The 13,785-nt window shown below is 44.7% G+C and overlaps 1 protein-coding gene across 1 annotated transcript in view; it reads right to left on the bottom strand.

Annotated features, from left to right (window-relative positions):
- Nucleotides 1–13,451, bottom strand: part of akna (AT-hook transcription factor) — a 181,089-nt gene extending 167,638 nt beyond the window's left edge. The window contains exon 1 of the mRNA XM_085965770.1: nt 13,135–13,451. The gene's annotated coding sequence lies outside the window, so the exon portion shown is untranslated. The remainder of the gene's footprint in view (nt 1–13,134) is intronic.
- Nucleotides 13,452–13,785: the final 334 nt, after the last annotated feature.

Below are 13,785 nucleotides of genomic sequence, written 5' to 3'. Positions count from 1 at the left end.
GAAGAGCTTCCGACCACATACCTGCACCATCATTAAGACTGCCTACTTCCACCTCCGTAAAATCGCTCGACTCCACCGAGGCCCTAAGCTCTGCAATTCCCTCCCCAAACCTCTCTCTCCTAAACCTCTCTTCTCCTTTAAGGCGCTCCTTAAAACCTACCTCTGACCAAGCTTTTGGTCATCTGCCCCAATATCCCCTTATGTGGCTCGGTGTCAAATTTTGTTTGATAACGCTCCGGTGAAGAGTCTTGGGACATTTTACTACTTTTAAAAGGTGCTATATAAATGCAAGTTGTTATTGTTGTTGAATCTTAGAAGCACAACTTGCCCAAAACAAATGGGAGCTACAGTTTAATATGTGTGTGCTAGAATGTACTTGGAGGTTTTTCTCCCAAGTGTTTTGGTTGCTAAATTTTTAATTGCTCCAATTATATTTAAAAAGTGGGGATTCCACTAGTAATTCTTCTATTTTTGTGTTAATTGGATGGACTAAGTCAGAGGATGAAAGGAGAGATCCAAGGCAAGTCAGATTGCATCAGAGGCAGGTTGTCCTTCCGTACAAAGCCACATCTACAGGAAGAGGCACACCTACTTTGGAATGTCAGAAGAAAACTGCCTTTGCAGGCTTCGCTTCACTGGGGAGGCAGTGACAAAGCTGCGCTCTCACCTAACTTCTGACCTCCAAGCAACCTTCACTATGGTGGGCATTAAGCACCGAGGACAATAGGGTCAGGATTTCTGCCACTGTCTTATTCAAAAGGAATGCCTGTTTTCTCTATCCAATCCACTAGCATATTGAAGCTGGACAAATCGGCTAAAGAAAAACAAAAGGCGGCAGCAAAGATTTTGATAAAACTTTTAGGACAATGAGATTTGAGCCAATCGGTTTCAAGAAATGTTGAAATATACATCAATACATTTATTAAACATCTTGTGTAGGGTGTGCACTTCCTGTTCACAAACCTTCATCCTCATTGTCACGCTGTGAACCACTGTTAATGGCCCAGATTTTCCTGTCAAAGTAACGGTGAGACGAATGGCACTTACTGTAATTTATGCGCAAATGGTACAGTAAACCTCAGGCGAGGGGTAGATGTGCGGTTAAAATCAAATATCCGAGTTGCACCGCTCTGCCGTTAGCTTCACGAAAACAGCATCTCACGGTCTGCCTCACCATCGAAATGCATTGACTGGCCTGAGGTTGCCATATTTGCACAGTACAGGAAACTTTGTGATATCCGGCACCGACAGGACCGAGCTGTTGCCGTCCCATCAAAACTGCCAGACAAACCAGCGCTAATGTTAAAACATACGGAAGCTTTTGAGCTCCGTATCTAGCAACAAACCCTTAGCAACAGCTTCTAAACAGTCGGCCGTAGCTTGCAAGCGTCTCTGTAGCTCAGCAACAGCTTTAGCTAGACCTTGCAGAGCCTGACTAGTGAAAAAAAAGCAACGAAAAGAAAAAAAAAACTTACTGAACCGACTCCTGAATTTTGCCGGTGGATCGAGCATTCCGGACAGTTAACCTTCGGATAAACCAAAGTTTCCTGTAGATATGAACTAAACTCACCAAAGGAAGATTAAGGGGGGAGAAATTCTGTATCGCCCCGTTTGGAGCGCAATTATCGGTCGGGCACAAAGTTTAGCGCCTGGCGCTAATTATCACCTCCGACTGCAAACTTGGCTTCTATCGCCCCTGGAGGTGATTGGAGCGCTAAATCAAGCGCTACACACCTCTCTTAAGGCACTAACGCCGAGGAGCGAGGCGCTACCTCAGAGCGCTGGCGAAGCTCATGTGATGTCAGTCAGCAATGGAACACAGACACACTGGCACCGACCAATTCTTAAAGGGGAGGGTCGATCTTGCTCTCCCTCCACACCCTGCTCATTGCTGCCTTGAATCTCGGCCTGGCGAGACCTGTACATCAAATCTGCTGGAAAGAACAATGGAGACACCCAGGGAAAGAGCTCAGCGTGCAGCCCCCATAGTCTCTTCTAAATCGATGCAAGGAAGGTCAAATCAAAATGAACCTGCAAAGTGCTGCTCAGTACCCAAAACTCCTCAACGCAGCGTTGAATCTCTCCAGAAGTCTCTCTCTCTCTGAATGCGTGGTGCAAAAATGTCGCCGACAAAAAAAAGGCAGGAAGCGGTCGTCTTTAAATAGCGCTCCCCCAGTCCCTTCCCGACTGCAAATCATTCCCCTCAACCTGTCATTGCTAGCGGCAGGCGGAAAGGCAGGGGGCGCCACTCAATATCCGGTCCGGGGCGCTACACGCTCGACTGGCGTCACAATCTGCAGGCGCAGGAGATCGTGGTGGTAGTGTTTAACGCCGTCACAAAATGTCTGGCCAATTTCGCGAGCGGCGCAAACATTGCCGCGCCCGGGCGTTAGTTGCTTTGCACCCAATTAGTGCCCTCTTAGGGCACTAATGGGAGGCGCAAAGCAACCAAATGTTTCCCCCATTAAGTCTTGTCCATTTCCGTCTAAGTACCCCTTTAACATTGTGATAAGTGTTAATTACTGCCAGTCAACCTCTCTGGCAGTGAAAATTAATTATTACAAGTGTAGAGTCTCATTCTCAGGTTTTAATTGTTGTTGGAAATTTTTAAAAAGTCAAATTTTTTTTTTTAACTTTTCCTTTCTGTCTCCTTTTTCTCTCCCTTAATCCAATCTATCTTTAATTCTTTTTCTGTACCTATTTTGACACTGAATTCACACTTCCTGCTCGGCCCTTGCGCTGTTGATTTCACAATCCTTCAATCTGATTGGTTAAGGAGATACACAGTTACTTGCCCTGTTCACTCAGGTCCCAGATGCCTGGTTTCTTCTCTTGCTGTGATGTTATCAGCTCACACTTTCAGCAACTTGCCACACACACACACACACATACACAAATTGAAAACCTAAATGTGCAAGGACAAGTCTAACCAACGGCAGACACCGTTAGATGACCTGCTACAGCAAATTATGGCTCATTGTGTACAAGGTCAACATTTCCTTCCCACTGTTATGTCAACTGTCAAGAGGCACCTGCAGGCCCTGGCCACCAAGAAGCTCTATGCAGCAAGTTTCTGAAATCTCTCCTCTTTCTGTTGCCATCTTCTGTGCATGTATATATGTATTTTATTGTATTTTATATAACATTCGTAAGAATAATATTCTGGTGATTTCATTATTAGTTTCAGAAATGTCTACAAAGCAAACTTATTGAAAACCTTCCTCAGGAAAATTAATGAAACGATTCCCATCTCATTGTTTTACTTCGTAACACACAAAGCAAACAATTAGATATAGATATAGATAGCAAATACAGCACAAAAATTTATAGACGGACAAATTCACATGTAGACTTGAACATACATGATGAGGAACCATGAGAGAGGATTTACGAACCAGTAGATTATCTATGAGCAGGAGTGGGATGTAATGTTTGGGAAGTAATTCACAAGTACTGGCATATGCACTACAAGCTCATTCAAGTGATATCGCCTAGAAATACTTTTCCCCCCTAAGAATACAGAGCTGCATATCTAGGTTTGCTGACAACACTAAACATAGAAACATAGAAGATAGGAGCAGGAGTAGGCCATTCGGCCCCTCGAGCCTGTTCCGCCATTTAATGAGATCATGGCTGATCATCCAAATTCAGTACTTTATCCTTGCTTTCTCCCCATATCTATCTTTAATTAGTTAGGTGGTAAGTGGTAGAGTAAATAGTGTAGAAGGAAGCAGAAAGTTGAAAAGGGACACTGATAGATTAGGTGACTGGGCAAAACTGTGGCAGATGGAGTTCAATGCAGGAAAGTGTGAGGTCATCCACTTTGGACCCAAGATAAAATCAGAGTATTTCTGAAATGACAGGAAGCTCGGAGCTGTGGCTGAGTAGAGAGGTTATGGGGTCCAAGTACAGAAATCACAAGATGCTAGTGGACAGGTACAAAAAATAATTAAGAAGGATAATGGAATATTGGCCTTTATCTCAAGAGGGCTAGAAAACAGAGGGGTGGAAGTCATGTTGTTGTTGTTGTTGTACAGAGCTCTGGTGAGACCCCATTTGGCGCACTGCATTCAGTTCTGGACACCGCACCTCAGGAAGGATATAGTGGCCTTGGAGGGGGTGCAGTGCAGATTCACCAGAATGATACCAGGGCTAAAAGGGTTAAGTTATGAGGACAGGTTGAATAGACTAGGCTTGTATTCCCTTGAATATAGAAGATTAAGGGGTGATCTCATTGAGGTGTTGAAGATGATCAAAAGAAGCGATAGGGTAATTAAATAGAGAGAAACTATTTCCTCTGGTGGAGGAGTCCAGAACAAGGGGCCATAACCTTAAAATTAGAGCTAGGCCGTTCAGGGGTGATATAAGAAAGCACTTCTTCACACAAAGGGTAGTGGAAATCTGGAACTCTCTCTGCAAAATACTGTTGAGCCTAGGTCAGTTGAGAATTTCAAAATGGAGATTGACAGATTTTGCTAGGCAAGTGTATTAAGGGTTATGTAACCAAGGCAGGTAGATGGAGTCTAGATACAGATCAGCCATAATCTAACTGAATGATGGAACAGGCTCGAGGGGCTGACTGGCCTACTCCTGTTCCTAGTGTTGTCTGCTCTCAATTATGACATCTCATGAAGTTCAAAAAAACAAACTTCATGAGATGACAGCAATATGTACATGAACTGTCATCTGATACAAATAAAACCACATTTGAATTTCAAGTTTTCTCTCAAAAAATTAGTGAAGGTGAAGCTGGACATGGACAGGGACACAAAACAGGCGGAATTGCTTTTGCCGGCCGTTAAACCACACGTCCGATATTCGGGTCTATAGAAGTCATTGGAACTGACTATCGAGTGGAGCGTATAACAGGAGACCGATGGGATACCGCCTGTTTCGCATCCCGCGACGTCACATTTCACTCCCACTTTGTTTAGAAGGAAGGATCGACACCGGGTTGTACCCAACCTCTTTCTTTCTAGCCCAAAATTAATGCAACATCAAGTCATTCTTGACTAGGAGTAGAACTTTCCCAAAATGTTGTGGCAGTAACTGTTTATTGCACTGATATCAGACCATATAAAAAAAACCATTGAGGAGAGAAATAAAAGGTGGTCCATACCAATTGGACACAAAAGCTCGAGACTGCTTTCACAACTCTGGAGTTCTGCAACTCACTGCATCTTTACAAAAGATTAGCACGATTTTAACTAAACTGAACAATTCTCCCCTTCAGAATATTTAATTTCATTTAAAAATATTTAGGCCTAGAAATTGGGTTGGGGCACCAAAGTGTCGCAAAAGTCGCCTGAGCGCAGGATTTAGTGCAGCGTTCGAGGCTTTAGCGATCGTATGATATTCAGTTCCAGTGCCCCTAGAGGGAGACGGGGTGAGGCTCGAGGTGCTCCGCGTCCCTCTTAGGGTGCTGAAACTGAATATCGCAGCGCAACGTGCCGCAGCGCCAAACGCTGCGGCACGGCATGCTGTGGTACTGCAGGCCTTCCTCCCATTGTTAAGGGGGAGGGGCCTGCAACAGCGCAATCCCCGCTCGCGAGTGCCGGCAAACGAGCCCGGCACCAAGGAGAAGTGCCGGGCTCTCGGGAAACAGTCGGCAATGCCACGGGGGGGGGGGTGTTAGGAGGCCGGGGACGGAGGTACTGGCAGGCGGCCGCCTTTTTCGGTGGCCGCCCCACATCTCGACCTTAACTTGCGCCGCTGCCGACACAGTAAGGCCTTGTGAACAGGGCGCGGGTAGCGAACGGCGCAACTGCGCCGTTCGCCACCAAATATCACGAACAGGGCGCGAATGGGGCGCTGCGCACACCGATGACGTCATCGGTGGTGGCGCAGCGCAAATGGCTAATGCCACCATTAGCGCCCCTGCTGAATATCGCGGGAGGCGCAGCCAGTGGCGCTACAGCCACTGACTGCCTCTTTAGGCGCTAACAGGTGGCGCTACTCACCCAATTTTTCCCCCTTAGTCTGTTGAAATGTGGCACGATTACGAGATTATAAAAGCTAGAGTCAAATTTTCAGAAATGCTATTCTGCATTAATTGTTTTCTAGGAAGAAAATGCTGTGCGACAGAAGCTAAAAAAAAGCATTTAGCTTTACACATAAATTGACTCAGTATCGGGCCTCAGTCTTGTACAGACAGCTGAGATAAGCTGTCTAGGACAGATGAAGATTAACTGGAAGAGAGTGTGATGAGGAGAGACATAATCTGAGAGACAGGGTGGGAGAAAATAATCAGGGAGAGAAACAGACCTCAAGGGACGGTGTTAAAATAAAAAAAAGATTGACAGAAAGGATACTGTGGACAAAATTGGAGTCAGGCCAGGTGTTAAAACCGGACATTAGACTGTACCACCTATGACTGGTCAACAGCAAGAGCCAGGCGGTGGGTAAGTAACCTTGCCCTCCCCACCCCAGAAAGTGCCAGTGGCTTTGGGCGGATGAGCACCACGAGGAGAGGAGTGGGACCCTTGATGGAGGAAATGCCATCGAAAGGCAGATGAGCTAATCCTTGTCAGGAAACTCTTTTTTATCCGGCACTGACGGGACCGGCGTGGTGCCGGTTGATCAAAAAGTCCGGATTACAGGAGAGGTATACTTACCAAGGTACGAGAGCCCCGTACACAGCCACAGGTGCAGGAGCCCCGGTTACACGGCACTTGTGCAGGAGTCCCGGTTACACGGCCACAGATCCAGGAGTCCCTGTTGCATGGCAACAGGTGCAGGAACCCCGGTTGCACGGCCACAGATCCAGGAGTCCCTGTTGCATGGCAACAGGTGCAGGAACCCCGGTTACACGGCCACAGGTCCAGGAACCCCGGTTACACGGCCACAGATCCAGGAACCCCGTTTACACGGCCACAGATCCAGGAACCCCGTTTACACGGCCACTAATATATAGTAAAACCTACCTGAACCTACTCCTGAATTTTGCCGGTTAAGAGAGATTTCTGGATATTTAGGTGCCGGTTAAAAGAGAGTTTCCTTAGTAGCCAATGACATCCACAACCTGCCAGCGGTGACGCAGTTGCAGTACAGTCAATGAAAGAGCGACCGTGGACAGTCCGAAGCTCAGATGATTGTCGCCCGATGATGATGGACAAGATGGCACAAGGGTGACATGAATCTTGGTGCAGGATGTGCGGTGACACATTATGCTGGAATAATGGGAGGCTTGCACCGCAAGTCTGAAAAATAGTTCAGAGAGAAACAGACCATGGCCTCTTGGACTTCACACATCACCACAGTATATGAAGACTGCTCGGATAAGCATTCTAAGGAATGATAGATTTACCAAGTTTACTGCCTTTTTTTGTTCAGCACAGTGATTTGCAACCTCTAATTTCAGGATCTCTTGTTCATGGCCCACCCGTGTAAGACAGAATCAATCTGACATGTTTGCAATGCCTGTCGTCACTCTGAACATAAATACTGGCAGATCCATAATAATGGAAGCCAGCAGCCACAGTCTTGGTCAAAAGCAATGTCTGCTTTATATGGGAACACAAATTTTATTTGAAATTCCCAAATCAACACTCCAAGCAGCACTTGCCGGCAAAATTCAGTGCAGGATTTAAACTTTGCGCCCAGTGCGGAGATTACCTCACAATGCTCTTCCTTTCTGCATGAGCTGTTCTCATTGGATGGCTCCTACTCTTACTGGGATAGGTTCAAAGCAACTGGAGAACCCTTACTGACAAACCTGCAGGATAAGCCTGTAAAAGTGCCACAATACGTAGGGCCACCAGTGGATTTAATTCTGTATTTGATAAACCGATTACAATAATCCCTCCCCTCCTCCAGGTTCACAAGATGGAGAAGTTACTCAAAGTATAATCAAAGAACCATGTCCCTTTCTCTAGACTGGAAGAAGTGTACAGGGTATCAAATGCAGACCTAGAATCTTTTGAGATTTTTTTCCCCCATGTAATGGGGAAGAATTTGTTTTGCCACGTAATTCTGTTGCAACACCAAGTAGGTAACAGAGTTGTATTGAGACAAACATAGGTCAACACGGGTCATTTGGTCTAAACTCTCACATGACATACATATACGTACCAGCACCAGCACCAGCACCAGCAATTCCTGTGCTTGCTTGTCATTATTTGTCAATAATAATCAGCGTGGGATTGAAGTTTTCTGTGATACATTGGCACTGCCTCTGGTGGTTGTCCAGAATGCTCCATTAGTCTTGTCTGTACACGTGTGCAACCCAACCATCACCAATTGGCCAGGAACAAGTGGTCTTGAAATTGGAGATTTTAAACCATTGTGGAGCTATGTTGGCTCTGAATGAGAGAGAAACCAGGTCACTGAAGTATAAATACTTCATGGGAACTATACTGTGGAAATTAATTTTGTAAATTGTGCTGGATGAGAATACATGATACGAAAAGTATCAGAAGAGAGCGATGCAAAAATTGATGTAAAATATATATGAGGACAGTGATAGGTACAGCATACATTCAGGAAGATGATACCTACATGCCAACTGTGAGAGTTTACTGCTGTTTTGGTTTAGCTGGGGAGGGAGTGGGGGAAAATGGCAGTGGTCTTGAACAATAGAACCAGGCACCACTAACTTGGCTTGGCGCTCCATCTTCTGAGGCTGGTGACCGGGATTCTGTTTTTGACATGCAAACCCTTGTTCTAGTCTTGGTTTCTAACTACAAGGAGAAGCATCCAAGTTAACCTAAAAACTCAATGATTTCAATAGTTAAGGTATATATCAGAAAGAAAAACAGGCCCGATTTTGTTGTCGTGAGGAACGTGTAGGGTCTTTATACAAGAACGCAGGATATAAGACTCAAGGGAAATCTACTTAACATTGCTTTCAATAACTTTCGCAAGGATTTCAAAATACTGCTTCATGCGGTCTTCACACAGAAGCAGGAAGCTATAGGAATACATGGCCAAATTTTGTTTTTTATCCGAGATGTGTAGTCCAGCTCCACAATCCATGTACGGATAGGTGAAAGATTCATTGAACTTAACTCTCTTCAAGGAGGAGTGAGGCAGAGTTGTTCACTTGCACCCATCCAATTGAAAGTCTTCATCAGTGATGTACAGTATTGGATGGTGTGAAGTGCCATTGAAGTACCAGATAACAGAGTCTTCAGAGAATCATAGAATGGTTACAGCACGGAAGGTGGCCATTTGGCCCGTCGAGCCTGTGCTGGCTTCTTGCAAGAGTACTTCAGCTAGTCCCACTCCCCTGCCCTTTCCCATAGCCCTGGAAAAAAAATTCTTTCAGGTACTTATCCAACTCCCTTTTGAAAGCCGTGATTGAGTCTGCCTCCACCACCCTTTCAGGCAGTGCATTTCAGATCCTAGCCACTCACTGCGTAAAAAAGTTTTCTTATGTCGCCTTTGGTTCTTTTGCCAATCACCTTAAATGTATGTCCTCTGGTTCTTGGCCCTTATGCCAATGGGAACAGTTTCTCTCTATTGTGTCCAGACCCCTCATGATTTTGAGCACCTCTATCAAATCTCCTCTCAATCTTCTCTGATCGAAGGAGAACAACCCCAGCTTCTCCAGTCTATCCACGTAACTGAAGTCCCTCATCCCTGGAATCATTCTCGTAAATCTTTTCTGCACCCTCTCTAAGGCCCTCAGATCCTTCCAAAAGTGTCTTCAGCATCTTCTGGACAAAACGCCATCATGTTTTTTATATAAAGCAGAATATATTCAATAATAATGGATAACAAAGATACAAATAAGCAACCGCAATGGCACTTCACCTTTCCTCTTTCTCTCTTCAAGGAACTTGATGAATGTTTCCTTATATACCTAATTTACCTTCCTTTCCCCAGGGATTGAGGGAGCCACAACTCCACCTTTCTACAGCCCGGTCCCACAGGACCTTTAAAATGGAATTGCAAGCAGCAATCTCAGAGTATCAGCTCTGGGTAATTCTGAAAGAATGAAGGCACTTCTTTTTGGAGATCATTTTGTGTTCATCACCTGGGTATCTCATGTGCACTACTCAGCATCTTGTACAATGGTCTAAACAGCGAGATGTGGAGATGGGCACTTGCAAGTATGGCATGGGCTAGAATTTCCGCTAGTTTTTCCAATGCAATTCGCCAAAGTTGGCCAAACTAGCGCAAAAGATCAAGGACTTTCAAGCACAAGTTATGACCAGAGCAAAGCGAGTTTCCACGATCTTTCCTGCTGGAGGATGGCTGACCCACAAAACTGGCCACGCCACCAGTTTGATTAATCACAATAGCGAGTTTCCGCTGATTGCGCCCATTTGCTTCTTTGAGGAGGCTCTTAAATGAAGCTTTTTTTAAAAAAAGATGCAAGGACACTAGTAGACATCTTTTTTTTTTAAAAGTGCCTTCATTCTTTCATAAGTACCCAGAACTGATACTCTGAGGTTGCCGCATGCATTTCCATTTTAAAGGTCCCCAGGGACTGGGCTGTAGAAAGGTAGAGTTGTTGCTCCCCCAACCCCTGGGGAATGAACAAAAGTTAGATATATAAAAGGAAATACTCATCAGGTTCCTCGGAAAGAGAAATAAAACCAACTTGTATTTATATAGCGCCTTTAACGTAGTAAAACGTCCCAAGGCGCTTCACAGGAGTATTAAAAGGCAAAAAGTTTGACACCGATCCACACAAGGAGAAATTAGGGCAGGTGACCAAAAGCTTGGTCAAAGAGGTAGGTGTTAAGGAGCGTCTTAAAAGGAGGAAAGAGAGGTAGCGAGGCGGAGAGGTTTAGGCAGGGAATTCCAGAGCTTCGGGCCTAGGCAACAGAAGGCACGGCCACCAATGGTTGAGCGATTATAATCACGGATCCACAAGAGGGCAGAATTAAAGGAGCGCAGATATCTCGGGGGGGAGGGGGGGTGTGGGGCTGAAGGAGATTACAGAGATAGAGAGGGGTGAGGCCATGGAGGGATTTGAAAACAAGGATGAGAATTTTGAAAGTGAGGCGTTGCTTAATTGGGAGCCAATGTAGATCAGCGAGCACAGGGGTGATGGGCAATTGGGACTTGGTGCGAGTTAGGACACGGGCAGCCGAGTTTCGGATGACCTCAAGTTTACGTAGGGTAGAATGTGGGAGGCCAGCCAGGAGTGTGTTGGAATAGTCAAGTCTAGAGGTAACAAAGGCATGGATGAGGGTTTCAGTAGCGGATGAGCTGAGGCAAGGGCTTTTCAGCTGTATTACTAAAACCAAGATCCGCTCACCTACTAGCCCTTTAAGAGGTGACCACTTTTAACTAGATCATGGAATATTTTTTAATGCAAGGAATGAAAACAATTACATTCTAAAATGTTGCCCGATTGTGCTGGTTCATGGAAGATTTTGTTTGAGCAGAAACTTGAACCATAACTTCACTTTGGAAAAGTAGTGCAATTTTGAGTGCAATTTATGCCCGGATTGCTGATTGCGCCCAAAGTGGAAACTCTACCCCATGGTATTATAGCTTTACGTGCTTCAACAGGTATTAATTGGAGGATGCAAGGGACATCAGTATTAATTATTGACTTGCTTGAGTGTCCTGGTGGAAGTGAACTTCAGGACTGTGATGACAAAAGGTCAAAGGGCACTAAGATCCATCTTGTCTATCTTCAAATGCATAAGTGCTCAAACAATTCCCCAGTTTGTACCAATTTTTTTTGCCTCCTTCATGAGGGAAATACAAGTGGTTGTTATCATTTTTACATCAATAGGTTTTTTATATTAAAAGTGCTAAATGATTTACAGATCTATTCCAACAACAACAACTTGCTTTTATATAACGCCTTGACATAGAAAAATGTCCCAAAATTCAAAGAGCTGTAAACAGACAACAACAGATGCCGAGACAAAGGAGATAATTAGGAGGAGTGATCAAAAGTTTAGTCAAAGAGGTGGGTTTTAAGGAGGGCCTTAAAAGGAGAGGGAGGTAGACAGGTGGAGGGGTTTAGGGAGGGAATTCCAGAGCAGGAGGCTGAGACGACTGAAGGTATGGCTGCCAATGGTGGGGTGAAGGGAGGGGGAGGGGCAGCACAAAAAGGCCAGAATCAGAGCCATGGAGTTGCTGGTGGGGAAGGGGAGGGTTTGTAGTGCTGAATGAGATTACAGAGAAAAGGAGGGGCGAGGCCATGAAGGGGATTAAAACCAAGGATGAGAATTTTAAATTGGAAGCATTAGGTGGCGAGAAGCCACCTTAAGTCAGCAAGGACAGGGCTCGTAGGTGTGCGGATCTTGGTGCAGGATAGCATATGGACAGTAGAGTTTTGGATGAGCTGAAGTTTGCATAGGGTGAAGGATGATAGCCCGGCCAGGACAGCATTGGAACAGTTAAATCTAACGGTGACAAAGGAATGAATGTGGGTTTCATTGGCAGATGGTCTCAGGAAGAGATGAGAGAATGTTCTGCTTCACAATAATCCTGTGCTGTATGTACTTCTCAAATCAATGGGAAAAAAACTCTTGAAAAGAGACAGCAGTTCATCACCAAAGCAAGATTACATATTGGAGTATCTTGGTAACAAGGAGGCCTCAATGAGATGTTAAACCACATTACAACAGTGACTACACTTCAAAAGCAATTCATTGGCTGTAAAGTGCTCTGGAACGTCCTGAGGTCGTGAAAGATGCTATATAAATGCAACATCTTTCTTTGTGAAGCAACTTTAGAAGTGTCGGAGTTTGGTTAACTTTTATTGACTTCAAATCCATAATAACAGCTTGTGTGTCAACAATTTATTTTCATATCCTTTGTAGCAAACAAAGTGCCAAGGGTAGTTACACTTACTCAATGGGCTTTCAACTGGTTTTGCATCAACAGAATATTTGTAAGCAATAAATCTCAGAAAGTGTATCAATTCCACAATTTCCTGATATCTGGCCTGAATCACGAAGCTGAAATAAAGCTCAAGACTAACGGCTGCAACTAACAAAATGTGGCACTTTGTTTAGTGGCTGATTGCGATGACACGGAGTAAACAGAGGCAGCTGTCATTTGTTAAAACACCATCAGAATGTCAGTATAATCTTTACTATGAAATAGCAAAGAAACTACGCAGTGCCATTAGATTCGTCACAGCCCTAAATACCACACAAATTCCATGAAAATAGACTCGGAGAAACTGTAATGAGTTGCATCCATTGAAACAATACTTACAAGTTCATCCCTGAAGAGTTCAACTGCTGATGACACAAATCAAGTTTCTGAATAAAAAACCATAAATCTCTCCTTCATAACATTTAATTTTACTCACAAAATCTATAACTGTGGCAGAGATGTGGCTGGAGCACTGCACAGTCCCAACCTCTGCCACTAACTGGCCTGGGGAATTAACAATGATGTGTTGGTCAAGGGTCACTGCACGTCTCCCTGATGAGGCTTGACATCCTTTCATTCCTAATTCTGTTGGCTCTGAATATTGGCTTAGTATCCCTCAAGGCCTACATCTGTCACACACACAAACAGATCAGCTGCATAATGGTTCCGCCACCTGGCCCAGTGTCACAGTCATGTGATGAACTAAAGACGGCCATTTTCTGCATCCAACCAGCAAGGGCAAAAATCAGCATTCCTGACAACTAAAAAATGTGAATGTGTTTTATTCAAGATTAGTATTATAGGGAGCAGAGGACACAATGTCACCCGACTTTGATTATACTATATATTATGTTTGAAAGAAATGTTCCTGTTATAAATCTCATCATTCATCAAGAAACTACTCGGGAAATAACGCTGGACGGCCAGCTGGTGGCGCCGTCCAAGGTGTATAAATACTCAGGCGTCAGCCCCAGCTTGCCAGGGACATTT

This window comes from Somniosus microcephalus, chromosome 23 (assembly GCF_052327205.1).
Source record: "Somniosus microcephalus isolate GS21.2 chromosome 23, FLI_Smic_1.0, whole genome shotgun sequence".
In the NCBI taxonomy this organism is placed as follows: Eukaryota; Metazoa; Chordata; class Chondrichthyes; order Squaliformes; family Somniosidae; genus Somniosus; species Somniosus microcephalus.
This window is presented reverse-complemented; position numbering and strand designations above follow the sequence as displayed.